The sequence below is a fragment of the Ixodes scapularis genome, unplaced genomic scaffold (assembly GCF_016920785.2).
Source record: "Ixodes scapularis isolate PalLabHiFi unplaced genomic scaffold, ASM1692078v2 PGA_scaffold8__174_contigs__length_109621045, whole genome shotgun sequence".
In the NCBI taxonomy this organism is placed as follows: Eukaryota; Metazoa; Arthropoda; class Arachnida; order Ixodida; family Ixodidae; genus Ixodes; species Ixodes scapularis.
Window position 1 is genome coordinate 108,589,088 of NW_024609883.1, and position 15,380 is coordinate 108,604,467.

Consider the following 15,380-nt stretch of genomic DNA (forward strand, 5'->3'; position numbering starts at 1 on the left):
TATGGATATAAAATAAACTTGATTTGGTAAAATTATAAACAAAAGTTATTATATACGTGGCGTCTGGAAACGAGAAGATAGGGGCAAAAACTAAGCAAGAAAAACGCATAACCACTAATATACTACATAACAATCAAAAGTATTAATAATAATATTGATAATAAAGCTTTTTTTTTTCATTTTCAGAAAAGGAGGAACCGAGGACTAGTAGTTACTGTCGCATCTTGGCGAAGTCCTGACGCTCGGACACACTTTGGCGGAAAAAAACCATCACAAAACAACGAAAGAGAGCTAGCCACAAGCGCAACTACTTACATCATTGTAGTGGTTGGATAGACTATACAAGTTAATAGACTCTTGCAAGGAAGGAAATTTCACCAACCGGGCATAACACTACACACTGGAGGTAGTAAACTGAAGATTAGATCGTCTGTAATACGAAGGGCGGGGGGGGGGGGGGGGGGGGGTCACTTAGAGGTCGGTACATATGTCCACATTCTGGAGAGATTCCCCCAGGAGCCGAATGCCCTTCGTGGCAGCCTCTCCATGTCCTGTTAGATCCACTCTTTGGAAGTGCCTCACAGTGTACAGCTGCTTCCATCTTATCAATGACCGCGAAGTGGCGTCCTCGCGGGTTTTTTTTCGTGCCACCCAACAAATGATAACCTCTGGGGGAACGGTGAGGCCATACCCACGCACGACCAAACGTCCGACTGGTACTACGGCATGTCAGAAAGACGGCCAAACCGCATCAGGCGCCGCTCAGCGTCATGAGCATTCACGCGAGGCCGTGATCGCCGGCGTCTGATCGGGTTCGGCCGTCTTTTTGGCAGGTCGTAGGAACATTCGGAGGTCTGGTCGCTCATGGGCCTGGCCTGGCCCCCAGTGGTTATCACATTATAAGTGGTACAAAAAAAAAAAAAAACGCGAGAACGCTTTTTTACGGTCTTTAATACTCAACAGAAGCAGCCGTCCAGTGTGGGGCACTCCCCAAGAGTGGTTCCAGCAGGGCATGGAGAGGCTGCTACCATGCAGGTGGTGCAAGTGCATTTCGATCCAGGGGGAGTCTGTCGAGAAGGCGACCGTTATAATATATGGTAAAAGAATACTGTAAACCAATGTGGTATATGCTTCTCGTGCAATGGTAGTTAACATTTCATTTCCCAAGGATGTTCGCATCGTCGGCTTGAAGTTCATTAAATAAAGATGGCAAAGCGCCTTTAACGATGATACACCGTTAGTACGCTTTTAATTCGGTGGTGGCCACCAAATTAAAAACGTGCTAACGACGCTTCGAAATGATAGGGCCAATCAAGCGGCGGTAAAAATGTCTCATCGTCTTTGTGCCTTTGGTATTACCGGTTACACCAATCACACACAGTGATTGGTCTAGCCGGGATATCAAACGCACAAAAACGACGTGCGCCGTGACGATGCACTTTTGACTCCACTCGATTGGATCCCGAGGGTCGCATATATCGTCGGGCTTAATGCGAAACTGACTACATAGAAAGAAGTGGATGCATCATCAGACTTCAAGAATGTTAGATAACACAGCATTTGGGTTCCAGTCAAGTGGAACGAGCAGCGTGCTCTGGGGAGGTGTGAGAGAAACAAGAAATGAGAACATGACAGTGGGCCTCATTAGTGGCGTCTGTTAGAAAAGGGGCAAGACGATGGAAGCCCCCGACAATACCGTCATCTGATTGCGAGAATATCCTTGGCCTATTCCACTCGTTGGGTAAGCGCCAAGCTGAGGGCCAGCGCAAACAGATCTACCCGCTTCGCGACGGGGTATATTACGAGAAACCAAAACAAAGGTCATCTTTCTTTTTTTTTTTTTTCTGAACTTTGTATACACATATCTGTGTATAGTGTGTCGTAGTTGGGGGTTTTGACTTTCCGCGTTTAGTTTCGACTGAATTCGTCGTAATCGGTCGCGGTTCACCCGAAGACAAGATGGAACCGGCCTTCTGCTCCGTCTCACTTCACATCCGACCGCATGCCGACGCTACGATAGAATAGAGACAATTAGCAGCGCTAAAAATGTCACGGCGCTCGACGTCTTCGTGCGTTTGCTATTACCGGTTAAACCCTTAACGCGAGAAAAAAAAAAAAAGCGTTTCACACGGGGCAGTTTTTCCAAGTAACTTAACGTCGCAACACCAGCAACATGGTACGCCCGCGTTCACACGTAGCAACCGCATAGCAACGATGTGCCGTCATCATCGTTGAATTTTACTTTTCTCGTACTATTTCGACACAGAGTTATGCGTTATAAACGTGTTTTCATATCTTTCAATGGCGTTGAGAATACTTACTCATTTTTCTGAAACGATTTATTCCCAAAAGCGATCTATTTCAAACCAGAACCAAGTCTTCAGTTGCCATCTCCACCGCCAACAAGGTTGTCACGTGAAAATATCTCGTCTCTGACTGGCTGCTGCCGCTTCAAACGTCTCCGAGTTGTCCAGGTTGCTCGTTCGTTTCGGGCCGGACTCGATCCCAGCAATTCGTATTGCACCCGAGGATCTAGGGAAAGCTAGTGAACAACTCGCTAGCAACCATGAAATTGCTGGGAAAGTTGGCCTGTTCCCGCAAAGCACTCGAGAGAGCGAACGAATCACTGCGATATACTGATATACCGAAGGGTGTCGTCGAATGGCAATTCTGAAAATATGCTAACCCAAAAAACACACAGAAAAGGGTGTGCTATGTGAGAATGAGCTTGACGTAAGCACGCAACACGTCACGCTCAGTGTGACAGCACAGACAGAATGTTTAGGATTTGTCTACGTCTAAGCATATTTTTGTCATTCGCCGACCTCCCTCAATATACCGCTGAGATTGGCTCTTCCGTGCGCTTTGCTGGAAAGGTGACTTTTGCTAGATTTAATCGAGTGTACCCGCTCCACGGTGGCACGACCCCGGGTTGACACTCTGCGGGCATAACTTACAGGGTTCCATGATTTCGGGTTTTATTTTTTTCTCTCAAAATTGGGTTTTCCCGCTGCAAACTTTTAGTGTCGAAAACAAAAATCGGCGTCGTTTATTGGAGCATATCTTGAAGAATAGCGAATAGAGGGAATGGGAATCTCCAACCTCCAGGGAACATGCGTGATAGCGGAAAGAAACAAAATACAAATTGTAGTGTCCCCCCCTTCCACGTCTCCTAAGAAATACAGTTCTGTACGGACAGTTTCATAGGGACTGTGTTCCGGGCAGACACGTGTACGTTACTGAAATCAAGTAATTAAACTCCGTTATACTGTATCCTCACTCAGTGTAAGAAGTACGTTCAAAAGGAACGCGTTATTTTCTCGTTACGATTGATGCGTCGTTTTAATGAAGCGGTATCCACTTCCGATATTTGTCGTCGTTGATAATTCTTCGCTTCTTAACGCGTAGATTCGAGGATACCTGTGGCTATAATGGCATACCTTGTGCACATCTTTTTATAGTACATCGAACGTTTTTTCGTCCTGAAAATTACCGGTGCGAGTTTAATTGGGTCAGAGCGACCCTGGGTACTTGGGCAGGACACGTTCCTTTCCGGAAAGTAACTAAACAGCGTTCCTCGTTACTGGATGGAAAGGCAACGAAAGTACGTTACTAGCTCCTCTCGAAAGTAACGTTTCTTCGTTGCCGAAACAAGTAAAATAAAAGTTAAAAAAGAGTCAGCTTCCATATAGATCTTTTGGGCGGTTTCTTTAGGGGTGCTCATTAGTATACATACCGAAAATGCAGAACACCGCAGATAAGTGACTTTAAAAAGCAAACATGCACCAACAATGATCCCGGAAGATACGCTCTAAAAAGGAAGCAAAAATACTGCGACAAAGTGAATGACTCGGAATATTTAGTCGCTTCTAATGGTTAATGTGGTCATATTCCCGGCCGTTTTAGCCGGTATCGTGGAGAATGTCGCGCCCGAGAAACGCTGATGTCACAGTTTCTGTAAGAACGTGTCCGCGTACAGGTTCCCGCATTACCTCGAGTGTCATTGGCTTCGGTTACGTTGGAGGAGTCTGCAATGGGATCGAGCTGCTGCCATCGTTGTAGAGGCCGGCCCGATCCCATTCACGAGATGCTAAGAAGCGTCGGGGAGCCTCGTGCTTCGAAGCTATCCTACACGACTGTCCTTGGACATGTTGGCTTGCGGTTTTACAACGAAAAAAAAGAAAAGGAAAAAAAAAAAAAGAAAAGAAGTGTCGCTTCGCTATAGGAATTTTGCGCTCACTTAAGTGGCCACAAATCCTTCCTCGTTCGTTTTCCCGCCGAGAAGACGTCGCTTATATGGCCGACACATCGTGGGTTCTCAAGAGCCTGAAGTGGCCGGCTAACTGCAAGTGTTGAAACGCGGAAAAAGTGCCACTGGTTTCAAAGATGTCACATAGATGTGCTGTGAGGAAACCGCGTTCTTGGCATGTTTTTTTTGTTTTCTTTTTCAAAATTCGAGCGTTAAATGTTGCTTTCATAAGAGGTAAACTGCAATAAAGTTGACATTTGGGCTAGTTGGTAGTCTAACATATTGAGGTATTTATCGCACAAGGTAGAGAGAAGAAGGACCGGACAGGAAAAAAGCGCCAAACGTAGTTGTGAGTAGCACTCTTTTCTGTCCTGTCCTTCTTCTCTCTACCTTGTGCGCTAAATTCCTCAATATGTTTATAAGACGTGTTTTTTTTTTTTTTTGCTTTTTTAATGCGTTACAGATCTGTTTAAAAATAAAAAAAAAGCGTGAAAGTTACACAATGCGGCCTGCGCAGGTGAGTTACACGGACAAAAGGATATACAGGGTGCCACAAAAAAAAAAAAAATTACACGGTGTTTTTTACCGCAAAAATAAACCAGGCATCGCCGGACGCTCCTTCTCCGCCCAGAGGTAGCGCTAGAGGTCACAACCAGATGCCAAAGTTTCAGCCCGATCCGATAACTTAATCAAAAGTTATAAGTGATTTTCTGAAAATTTCAATGGGAAAATGGAGCTCATTTTTGCCCCTTTTCGGTTTCTGGTGCCATAGAGCCCCATGTGTTTGAAAACTCCGTCGGCCGCCATTTTCCCATTGAAATTTTCAGAAAATCACTTATAACTTTGATTAAGTTATTGGATCGGGTTGAAACTTTGACATCTGGTTGTGACCTCTAGCGCTACCTTTGCGCGGAGAATGAGCACTCGGCGATGCCTAGTTTATTTTTACGGCAAAAAAGACCGTGTAAATTTTCTTTTGTGACACCCTGTATGTAGGGTAGTCGTAATGATACGTGAAATAATTAACGTAAATCTCTTAATTACATTTGTAAATATTGAGAAAAAACATGTGGTTTTAATTAGAAACCTGCTGAGTGTCATCAAAATCTAGTAAATATTTTTTTTAAACAGATTTGTGGCGCGTGGGAAGCTCGGTATTGCTCTAAAGTTGTCACTCGTGCGACGGGCGCAAGACTATACTCCGTTTCATACTTAGCGTGCAACGCTGTCAAAGCTACTGGCCCGAGCGTGGGACTTGATCTCGTTGATCATTTGCTCGCGTTCTCGCGCAAACAAAACCATAGATGAAGCCACGCGCTCGCGCCAGTAGCTTTGACAGCGTTGCACACTAAGTGTGAAACAGAGTATATACTCTGTTTCACCTTATGATGTACCGCAGGAAAGGCTACAAGCGCGAGCTCCTTGCTCTAGGGCACAGTCTTGGCGGCACAAGCTCTCGTGCATTAAGGGCAGCAGCCAAGCCTACGAGCTCGCACATCTAGCCTTCGCTGCGGTACAACATAAGGCGAAACGGTGTATAGCCGTGCTTGCCTGCGCGGTTTTTCCGCCTCTTATCATCCGCGTCTTCGAACCAAGATCAATGTGCTCGTTGCATGAGCGGTGACTTTAGTGCACTTCCACGCTTTCCACATGCCCCATACCTCGCTAAAATTACTTATTTAGCTATTTTTGATGACGCTTAGCAAGTTCCTGATTGAAACGATATAGTTATCTTTAATAATTAATAATAATAAAAAAACTCGTAGCGGCTCCGCGGCGACAACAATAACAAGGTGGCTCATGAAACGAGACACGTTAACAGCACGCTCCACGTGGACACTCCCTCCTCGAGAGGCGCTGGCTCGAGACGGAACATCGACGCACCTGACTGTAAAGGCCGGTTCTCGCTTGCAGCGAAGCGCTGATGTAGCTCTACTTGCCGTCTGCCATGAGCAACAGCTTTGACGGTGCGATACAAAGCTGGTGAACGCTCCCGTCAGCACGCGCTTAGCGTGAGGTCAGTGCTATGCTTGGAGCGCTCCGCTGCATGTGTGAACAGGGGGACATTAGACAGTTTTAGTATAGCGTTGCTGGCTCTTGCGTACGCAATACGCAATAGTATAGCGTACGCTAAAAATGACCTGCTCGGACCGAATTTAGTTGTGCGTTACGTTTTCGAGTGAACGCCGCGCATGATCTTGGTTAGCGCACACCAGCTCGGAGCACGTGGAGCGAAAGCTCGCGCTGCAGAACCCAGGGATCCTGGGTTCATTCCCCACCCCTGCCCGTTTCGATCTGGATGAGCATCGTACCGGCGTGTGGTCGTGTATCACTAGTGCGTGGTGCACGTTAAAGATCCCAGACTAGCGGTTGTACTGCACTGGCTAAATTGCTCATCTACAGCTGGGAGACTCGTCGCCCCTGTGAGGCAGACCAAGTTCTAGGCTGTATAAACATACACACAACCCAATTTTTTTTTTTTTTTAGATTTGTTAGAGCTGCAGAATTCCGCGTGCTTATAGCCCAATCATGCTCCTGGAAAGAAATATTGAAAATGAAAACGTGTCCATTCATTTTATCTCAAATTAAACCAAGCCGCAGCTGCCTCGTCAAGCGTGCTTTTCTGCGGGGTACAGAGGCCACGAGTAAAGGCCTGTTCAGACACTTGCGTTTGAGTGCGTTTAACTGCGTTGCATTGAGAACCGAAAGCGAGTCACCGGCACATCTGTGCTTCGTATGAAGCGTGCAATCCAATTCAAAGAATCATCTTAGCACACGATATAAGTAGCAGGGATGTCCTGGTTTCTCGCTGCCGCAACGCAGTCAAACACAGTCAAACGCAAGTGTCTGAACCGGCTTAAGAGTGCGTAGCCAAATTCGAACACGGAGCCTCCGTCAATCGTCCCGTTGAAACGGCACCTTTTATCAATGCTATCGCGGAATGAAATTCATGACCCTGATGTCCAGTGTATAGCGAGATCTTCGGCGATTTCTTTTAGAGTCACTCGTCCGTCGGCGATGAACTGTGCGAATAGGCTTAGCGTTGAGCAGATCGCAGCGTTGTAGCATATTCCGAGCGGCGAACATTTTCACTGTGCACTCCTTCAGCTGCACGACGATCTGATTTGACCGCGGTGGGTCCCAGAAAGAATTGCCGAGCTGAACACCACGCAATTTCACGTAACACAGAACTTCGAAAACACCAAGTCGTCCTTGCTGCGCCAGTCGAGGTAACCGCCATCTTGAAACTGGCGCTCTCGTTGGGGCCGAGATCTCTCGAGAGCGTCCCGCAAAGCCCGCTAGCCCGCCTCGCAAAATCCCCAGCGTTGCGTGCGTACGCAATACGCTAGCCCTTCTATTGCGTTCTGCGCAAGCGCACTCACGACCCGCAATTTTATTGCGTACGCAAGGCTTTAGCGTACGATCCACTAAAACTGTCTATTGACAACGGCCTCAACCCTCGGCTAGAAAGTACTAGAAAAGACGAGTGCTATTTCTGCACCTCCGCACGGGAAAAAAAAAATAAAAAGAACGGCTATTCCAAGCCACCTCTAGCCCCTCGATGTGTTTGCGTTTGTCTTGCAAGTGGCGTCAAATGCTCGAGTGCACGAGAACCTTGTCTTGAACTGTCTTGAACGATTCTTGGAAGCAAATGGCGGCGAAGCATTGAAATTAGCGGCCCTTGGAAGCGAATGGCGGCGGAGCACCCGCTTGTTGTATGTGTCTTGTGCGATTCCATAACAGTGGTTGGCGGTACGTGTAAAAAAAACAAAAAAAAACATCAAAGGGTTCTAAGGCCACCTCGCTCGTAGCGCTCGAGAAGGCGGTACGAGCGAAGTGGTTTGGATTAGCCGTTGTTTTTTTTTTCAAGAAAAACGCGTTGCGTTCCAACGCCAAGCTCGACCGGCATACTGGTCAAGGTCTTATAACGCCTGCTATATTTCTGTACAACCTAAACGTTAGGCGTCACGTCAAGACATAACGTGACCGCGACCTGACTTGACGTCACAACGCCATACAACATCACGACAACGCTTTGAAGTCAACGTCGTCATCGACGTGGACAACGCGCGTTACACGACATCAAGACTGCGTTCGGACGTCATATTGCGTTGACAACGATGTCGATGTTAACTTTGACGTTGACGACGACGAACACGTCAACATGACGGTGTTCTTGTCAATGCGACGTCATAAAGACGCTTGGTGTCAGGTCGTCAACGTCGTTGTCGACATGACGCAACTCGTCGTCATGACGATGTCCTGACAACGTTACGACGATGTCGACGTCATCGTCGACGATGACGACGTTACATGACGTCAAGCCTTCGTCGTGACGGCGCGTTGACGTTAATGTTGGCGAAGGCGACGACATTACACGTCGTCAAAGCTTCGTCGTGACGTTGACGTCGACGACGACGTCAGGACGACGCCAACGTGACGTCATAGCGATGTTTGACGTTGTGTGGGGCGTCGACGTTAACGTCGGCATCGTTGATCACGTCCATGTCGTCCTCGACGTAGCGCGACGCCATGAGCGTGTTACAACGGCGACTTGATGTCGCGAAACAGCGGTCTTCGACGATACGCGATGTCACGACGGCCTTGCGACAGCATCTTGGCGTCGCATAACGTCGTAGTCGACGATGACGTCGTGGCGTCGTCGTGACGTGGGGTGTTGACGTTACCTCTGAGGTCAAAATCACAAAAAAATTTAATATAGCCCTATGGGGCTATATTGCCCATATTGTCACGGGTGGTGACTAAAAACAATAGATAAACAGAAAGAAATAAACGTTTAATGTGGCGAACTTGTGCCAAAAATAAAAGAGTAAAAAAGATAATAACAGAGCGTCGCAGGCGTCGAAGTCGGCGAAACCGCAGGATCGAGCGCTGGGGCGAGACTGACTCGACAAGGTCGCGAGCGACGTCTTATCTAGAGTGAGTCACTATCTCGAAGATTCGGCGGAGAAGGTTCGGGCGTAGCGCGCTCGGGGCGAGAATGAACACGCACTTTCTAGAACAACACAAGCAAGGATAAACAATAGAAGTTATGCCCGGAGCAAGAATAAACGAGAAAGTTCTAGAAGTCGGTGACCCTGCGTGCGGCATTATCCCCCCCTTTAAAAAGTGCATTGTCCCGATGCAACCCAAAACAAAACAAAGCAAATAAAAAGAACGGTAAACTAAAGAGTCATTTGGAATACGTAAGGTCCACTGTCCTATCGAGCGTAGTACGGCTTCATGCGCACGACGTGGACGACTTCTGGTCGTGGAGGGCGGCGTGATGAAGTCCTTGTTCCGTCGGGCACCACCTCGTAGTTCAGATCCCCGAGTCGACGAAGCACTTTGTAGGGCCCAAAGTAGCGCTTCAGGAGTTTCTCACTGAGGCCGCGGCGGCGGATGGGCGTCCATACCCACACCCTGTCTCCGGGCTGGAAGTAGACGTCCCTGCGACGAAGGTTGTAGCGGCCCGCGTCGACGCGCTGCTGGTCTTGAATCAGGAGTCGGGCGAGCTGGCGGACTTCTTCGGCCCGTTGAGCAACCACCTGGGCGTCGTCGCTCTCAGTGTCAGTTGGCTCATGGGGTAGCATCGCGTCTAGCATGGTCGTTACTTTCCGACCATGTACCAGCTGGAAGGGTGTGAATCCAGTGGTCTCTTGAACCGCCGTATTGTAGGCGAACGTGACGTAGGGCAGCACCTCGTCCCACGTCTTGTGCTTTACGTCGACGTACATAGAGATCATATCGGCGATTGTCTTGTTGAGTCGCTCCGTCAGCTCGTTGGTCTGCGGGTGGTACGCAGTTGTACGACGGTGGCTGGTGTGACTGAGTCGGAGGATTTCTTGGGTCAGCTGTGTCATGAACGATGATCCGCGATCTGTAATCAGAACTTCTGGCGCGCCGTGCCGGAGGACGATGGACTCAATGAAAAACTTAGCAACTTCCACAGCAGTCCCCGAAGGAAGAGCTTTCGTTTCGGCGTACCGCGTGAGATAATCTGTGGCGACGATGATCCAGCGGTTCCCCGACGTCGAAGGCGGAAAAGGACCAAGTAGATCCATTCCGATCTGCTGGAAGGGTGCAGTTGGAGGAGAAATGGGCTGCAGGAGTCCGGCCGGCCTCGTCGGAGGTTTCTTGCGTCGCTGGCACTCGTGGCATGATCGTGTGTATAGGTGGACGGTCTTGGGGAGCTTGGGCCAGTAATACTTTTCACGAATACGGGCCAGTGTCCGGCTGTAACCAAGGTGTCCGGACGTCAGGTCGTCGTGGCAGGCTTGGAAGATCTCCTCTCGAAGGTCACTCGGGATTACCAGCAGCCACGGCGAGTTACTGTCCCCAAAGTTCTCTTTGCAGAGTACACCTTGTCGAATGGCAAAGGTCGGCAGGGTTCGTGAGAAAACACGGGCACGGTACTCCCGCGCCCTTCCAGGTGCTGAATTAATGCGCGCAGCTCAGGATCGTTTCGTTGACGTCGTGCCAGGTCGTCGTTGGTCACTGCTCCTAGGAAGCACTCGTCGTCATTGTCGTCGCTGCTGCCGGAAGGTGTTTCGACAGGGGCCCTGGACAAGCAGTCGGCGTCGCTGTGCTTGCGGCCTGACTTGTAGACTACAGTCATGTTGAACTCCTGTAGTCGGAGACTCCATCGAGCGAGGCGTCCTGAAGGGTCCTTGAGGTTCGCAAGCCAACAGAGCGAGTGGTGGTCTGTGATTACGCGGAACGGGCTCCCGTACAAGTATGGGCGGAACTTCGTGATTGCCCAGACGACCGCAAGACACTCCTTTTCAGTCGTGGAGTAATTTCTCTCCGATTTGGACAGCGTCCGACTTGCGTAGGCGATGACTCGCTCGGTTCCTTCTTGCACTTGAACCAGTACCGCTCCAAGTCCTGCATTACTAGCGTCCGTGTGAATCTCGGTTTCCGCATCCTGATCAAAGTGTCCTAGGACAGGAGGAGTCTGGAGTCGTCGTTTCAGCTCGTCGAATGCCTGCTGCTGCTCCTCGGCCCATTCGAACTTCTGGGCGTCCTTCGTGAGGTTTGTGAGCGGTGCGGAAATCCTTGCGAAATCCCGAACGAAGCGTCGATAGTAGGCACAAAGTCCGAGAAATCTTCGCACGGCCTTCTTGTCTTTCGGCGCTGGGAATGCCGCGACGGCGCGAGTCTTCTCGGGGTCTGGGCGGACGCCTTCGTTACTAACCACGTGGCCTAGGAACTTCAGTTCGTCATAGGCGAACCGACACTTTGACGGCTTCAGGGTGAGTCCGGCGCTCCGTATGGCTTGGAGAACTGCTTGGAGTCGTCGCAAGTGCTCGTCGAAGTCGCTGGAAAAGACGACGACGTCGTCGAGATAGACGAGACAGCTCTGCCACTTCAGCCCTGCCAGCACTGTGTCCATGACACGCTGGAAAGTTGCTGGCGCCGTGCACAGTCCGAGGGGCATCACTTTGAACTCGTACAGTCCATCCGGCGTGACGAAAGCTGTCTTTTCTCGGTCCCGTTCGTCGTCTTCGATCTGCCAGTAACCGCTCTTCAGGTCCATCGATGAGAAATATCGAGAGTGGCGCAGCCGGTCAAGGGTGTCGTCGATGCGGGGGAGTGGGTAGACATCTTTCTTCGTCACCGCGTTCAGCTGCCGGTAGTCCACGCAGAACCTTAGCGTTCCGTCCTTCTTCTTAACCAGCACGACTGGCGAGGCCCACGGACTATTTGAAGGTTGGATTATGTCGCCTCTCAGCATCTCTTGAACTTGCTCCTGGATTACCTCCCTTTCTTTAACGGAGACTCGGTACGGCGATCGATGCACAGGGCGTGCGTCATCCTCGGTAACGATGCGGTGCTTCGCAACGGCGGTTTGGCGTACCTTCGATGACGTCGCAAAGCAGTCGCGGTATTCGGCGACGAGGTTAAGCAGCTGCCGTCGTTTCGGGCCCGGAAGCTTTGAGTCAATGTCGAGCTGCGCTGGCAACGCGTGCACTGTCTGGCTGAGGCGGCGAGGATTCGTCAGTAATCGCGGTGATTTCGGCGGGGTTTCGGAGTTCCTCGACGTGGCCCACGGCTGCACCTTTCGTGAGGTGTTGCGTTTCGTCTCGGAAGTTCGTCACGAGGGCCACAGTCCGCCCATCCTGAAGTTCAGCTACACCCCTTGCGACGCCTATTCCTCTTCCCAGGAGCAATTGGAGGCTTTCCTCGAGAAGAACTTCGCCGCAGAAAGCTGTATCGGCCACGACGGGTACGACAACACTTGATCGCGGAGGCAGGTTCACGTGGTCGGCGGCGACTCGGACGGCGGGTGACGCTCTTTGGGGTTTCTCTGAAGGCGGAACAGGCTTCCGCAGCGTCAATCTGTTCTCACCCGGGTCGATGACAGCGCCGTATTCGCACAGAAAGTCCATGCCGAGAATGACATCTCTGGAACAGTCTTGTAGAACGACGAATTTCACAGGGCACGTTTCGCCGTGAATTTCGACGCGAGCAGTGCAACTTCCGACAGGCGTGATAAGGTGTCCTCCGGCGGTTCGAATTTGAGGTCCTCCCCAGGGCGTCGTAACTTTTCGCAGGCGGCGAGAGAGCTTCCCACTCATGACTGAGTAGTCTGCTCCGGTGTCCACGAGTGCCGATGCGTCGTAGCCGTCGATAACAACATTTAGGTTGTTGGACACCGATGCAGTGGCTTCGTTGCGATGCGTGGCGTCGGGGGAGTGGGAGCACTCCGGCGTTTTTGGAGGCTCTTTACTCTGGTCGTCTTCGGCAACGCCACCTCCAGCACTTAGTTTTCCCGACGAGATAGGGGGGATAGGCTGTCCCGACGAGAGCGGCGGAAGGGCGAGAGCGCACGTCGTGGTGAAGGCGAACGGGAACCTCGGGGTCGAGTCGGCACCGGGGACAGGGGCCGTCGGAGGTATTCTTCAATGTCACGAGGGCGTTCACCGTACCTTGGGCGAGGGTCGTTTGGCGCAAACCCTCGTAGGCCCATTTGACGATAGGGGCACCTTCGATAGACGTGGTCGGCCTCACCGCAGTGGTAGCGCAGCGGTCGCCTGTCGGCCGTCCGCCACACGTCGGTCTTCCTCGTCGAGGGTTGCTCCGGACGGATGTACTGGGCCTGTCCTTCCTTACGTCGAGGATACTGTGGCATCGGAGGGTCTCGTCGGGGTGGTGCCGTTGTCTGGCGGTTAGCTTGCGGCGGTCGTCGGGCCATGGCGGCGTAGCTCAGCGTTGGTTCCTCTGGCGTCGTCGTGTTGGTGGAAATTTCAGGCTGGACGGCTCGGTGAAGCTCCTCTCGGACAACCTCGGCGAGTCTTAGAGAAGACGGGCTATCTGCAGCGGGGAGCATCTTGCGGAGCTCTTCCCGGACGACTTCACGGATGATGTCGCGTATGCCGGGGAGGCTAGGGCTGATGTCGTGGCCCAATGCAGAAGAAGCAGCGATGCTCGAGTGCCGATGGTAATGGCTGGCTCTTGCGAGGAGGGCACGTTCCATGCTCGTAGCTTCCTTGACGAAATCTTCGACGGTGGCTGGAGGGTTGCGGACAAGACCACCGAAAATGTCATCCTTTACGCCTCGCATTAGGATCTGCAGCTTCTTTTCGTCGGTGGCTTGAGGGTCGGCGCGAGCGACCAGGCGCAGAACATCCTCAACAAAACTGGTGATCGTCTCGTTTGCGCCCTGGGTCCTCATTCGAAGAAGGTCCTCGGCCCTCTCCCGTCGATACTGGTTGGTGAATGTCCGTCTCAGCGCATCCTTGCAGGCGGTCCACGAGGTCAGGGAAGTTTCGCGATTTTCGAACCAGTGCCGGGCCGTTCCTTCGAGCGCGAAGTAAAGATTCTGCAGGCGCTGTTCGTCCGTCCATTGGTTGTGCTGGGCCACTCGCTCGTATTGTTGTAGCCAGTCCTCGACGTCTTCGTGGGCGTCCCCGTGGAAAGGCGTCGGGGCCCGGGGTGCGACGGGCAGGTAGATGAAGGCAGGAGCGGCCGGGGTCTGCGACTGGTTGGCCATCGTCGTCTTCTTTGGCCTGGGCTTGTCCGGCAGCAGACCAAATTCAGGGGACCGACCTCTGGTACGGCGGCCTCTTCGGGCTTCGGCGTCTTCGGCGAAGGGTAGCCTTCCGGGGCTGAGCACGTCGCTTGGCCGGGATGTCTTTGGAGGGGTACGATTGACGGGCATAGAATGGAATACCCCGCACCTCCACCTGTCACGGGTGGTGACTAAAAACAATAGATAAACAGAAAGAAATAAACGTTTAAGGTGGCGAACTTGTGCCAAAAATAAAAGAGTACAAAAGATAATAACAGAGCGTCGCAGGCGTCGAAGTCGGCGAAACCGCAGGATCGAGCGCTGGGGCGAGACTGACTCGACAAGGTCGGGAGCGGCGTCTTATCTAGAGTGAGTCACTATCTCGAAGATTCGGCGGAGAAGGTTCGGGCGTAGCGCGCTCGGGGCGAGAATGAACACGCACTTTCTAGAACAACACAAGCAAGGATAAACAATAGAAGTTATGTCCGGACCAAGAATAAACGAGAAAGTTCTAGAAGTCGGTGACCCTGCGTGCGGCAATATGACCTTGACCTGTGTCGCCGCTCGCTTCGATCGCAGCGACGGTGGCGCTGCGATCAAAGTGACTTGTTTCTACCTGATCGCTTCCCACATTTTGAGGTGCATCTGGAAGCAAGAGCGGAGCCTGTAGCTCGCCCCACTCAACCGGCAATGCATGGGGTGACTCATACCATCGCTACCTCGGCCGTCTACGCACGACCTCGCCGCCTCTCTGGTGAACGACTGTAGACAACTCACCGTGAATTCGACCACATGCTTGAGCTCGGACTTATCCGGACTTCAAACAGCCACTGGGCACCACCTCTCCGTGGTGCCGATGTTCTGTCGAGCCAGCGCCTCTCGAGGAGTGAGTGTCCACGCTGCTGTTAACGTGGCTCGTTTCATAAGCCACGATGTTATTGTCGTCGCCACGGACCCGCTACAAGTTAATTAACGAATTTTAGTTCGTTATCCAACTTATCGTGACGATAATATCCCCCTGGCCGTATAACAAATTGGCATAGACCTCATCAGTGTAGTTTTCACGCCATAAAAAAAAAATATATATATATATATATATATATATATAGTCACGAA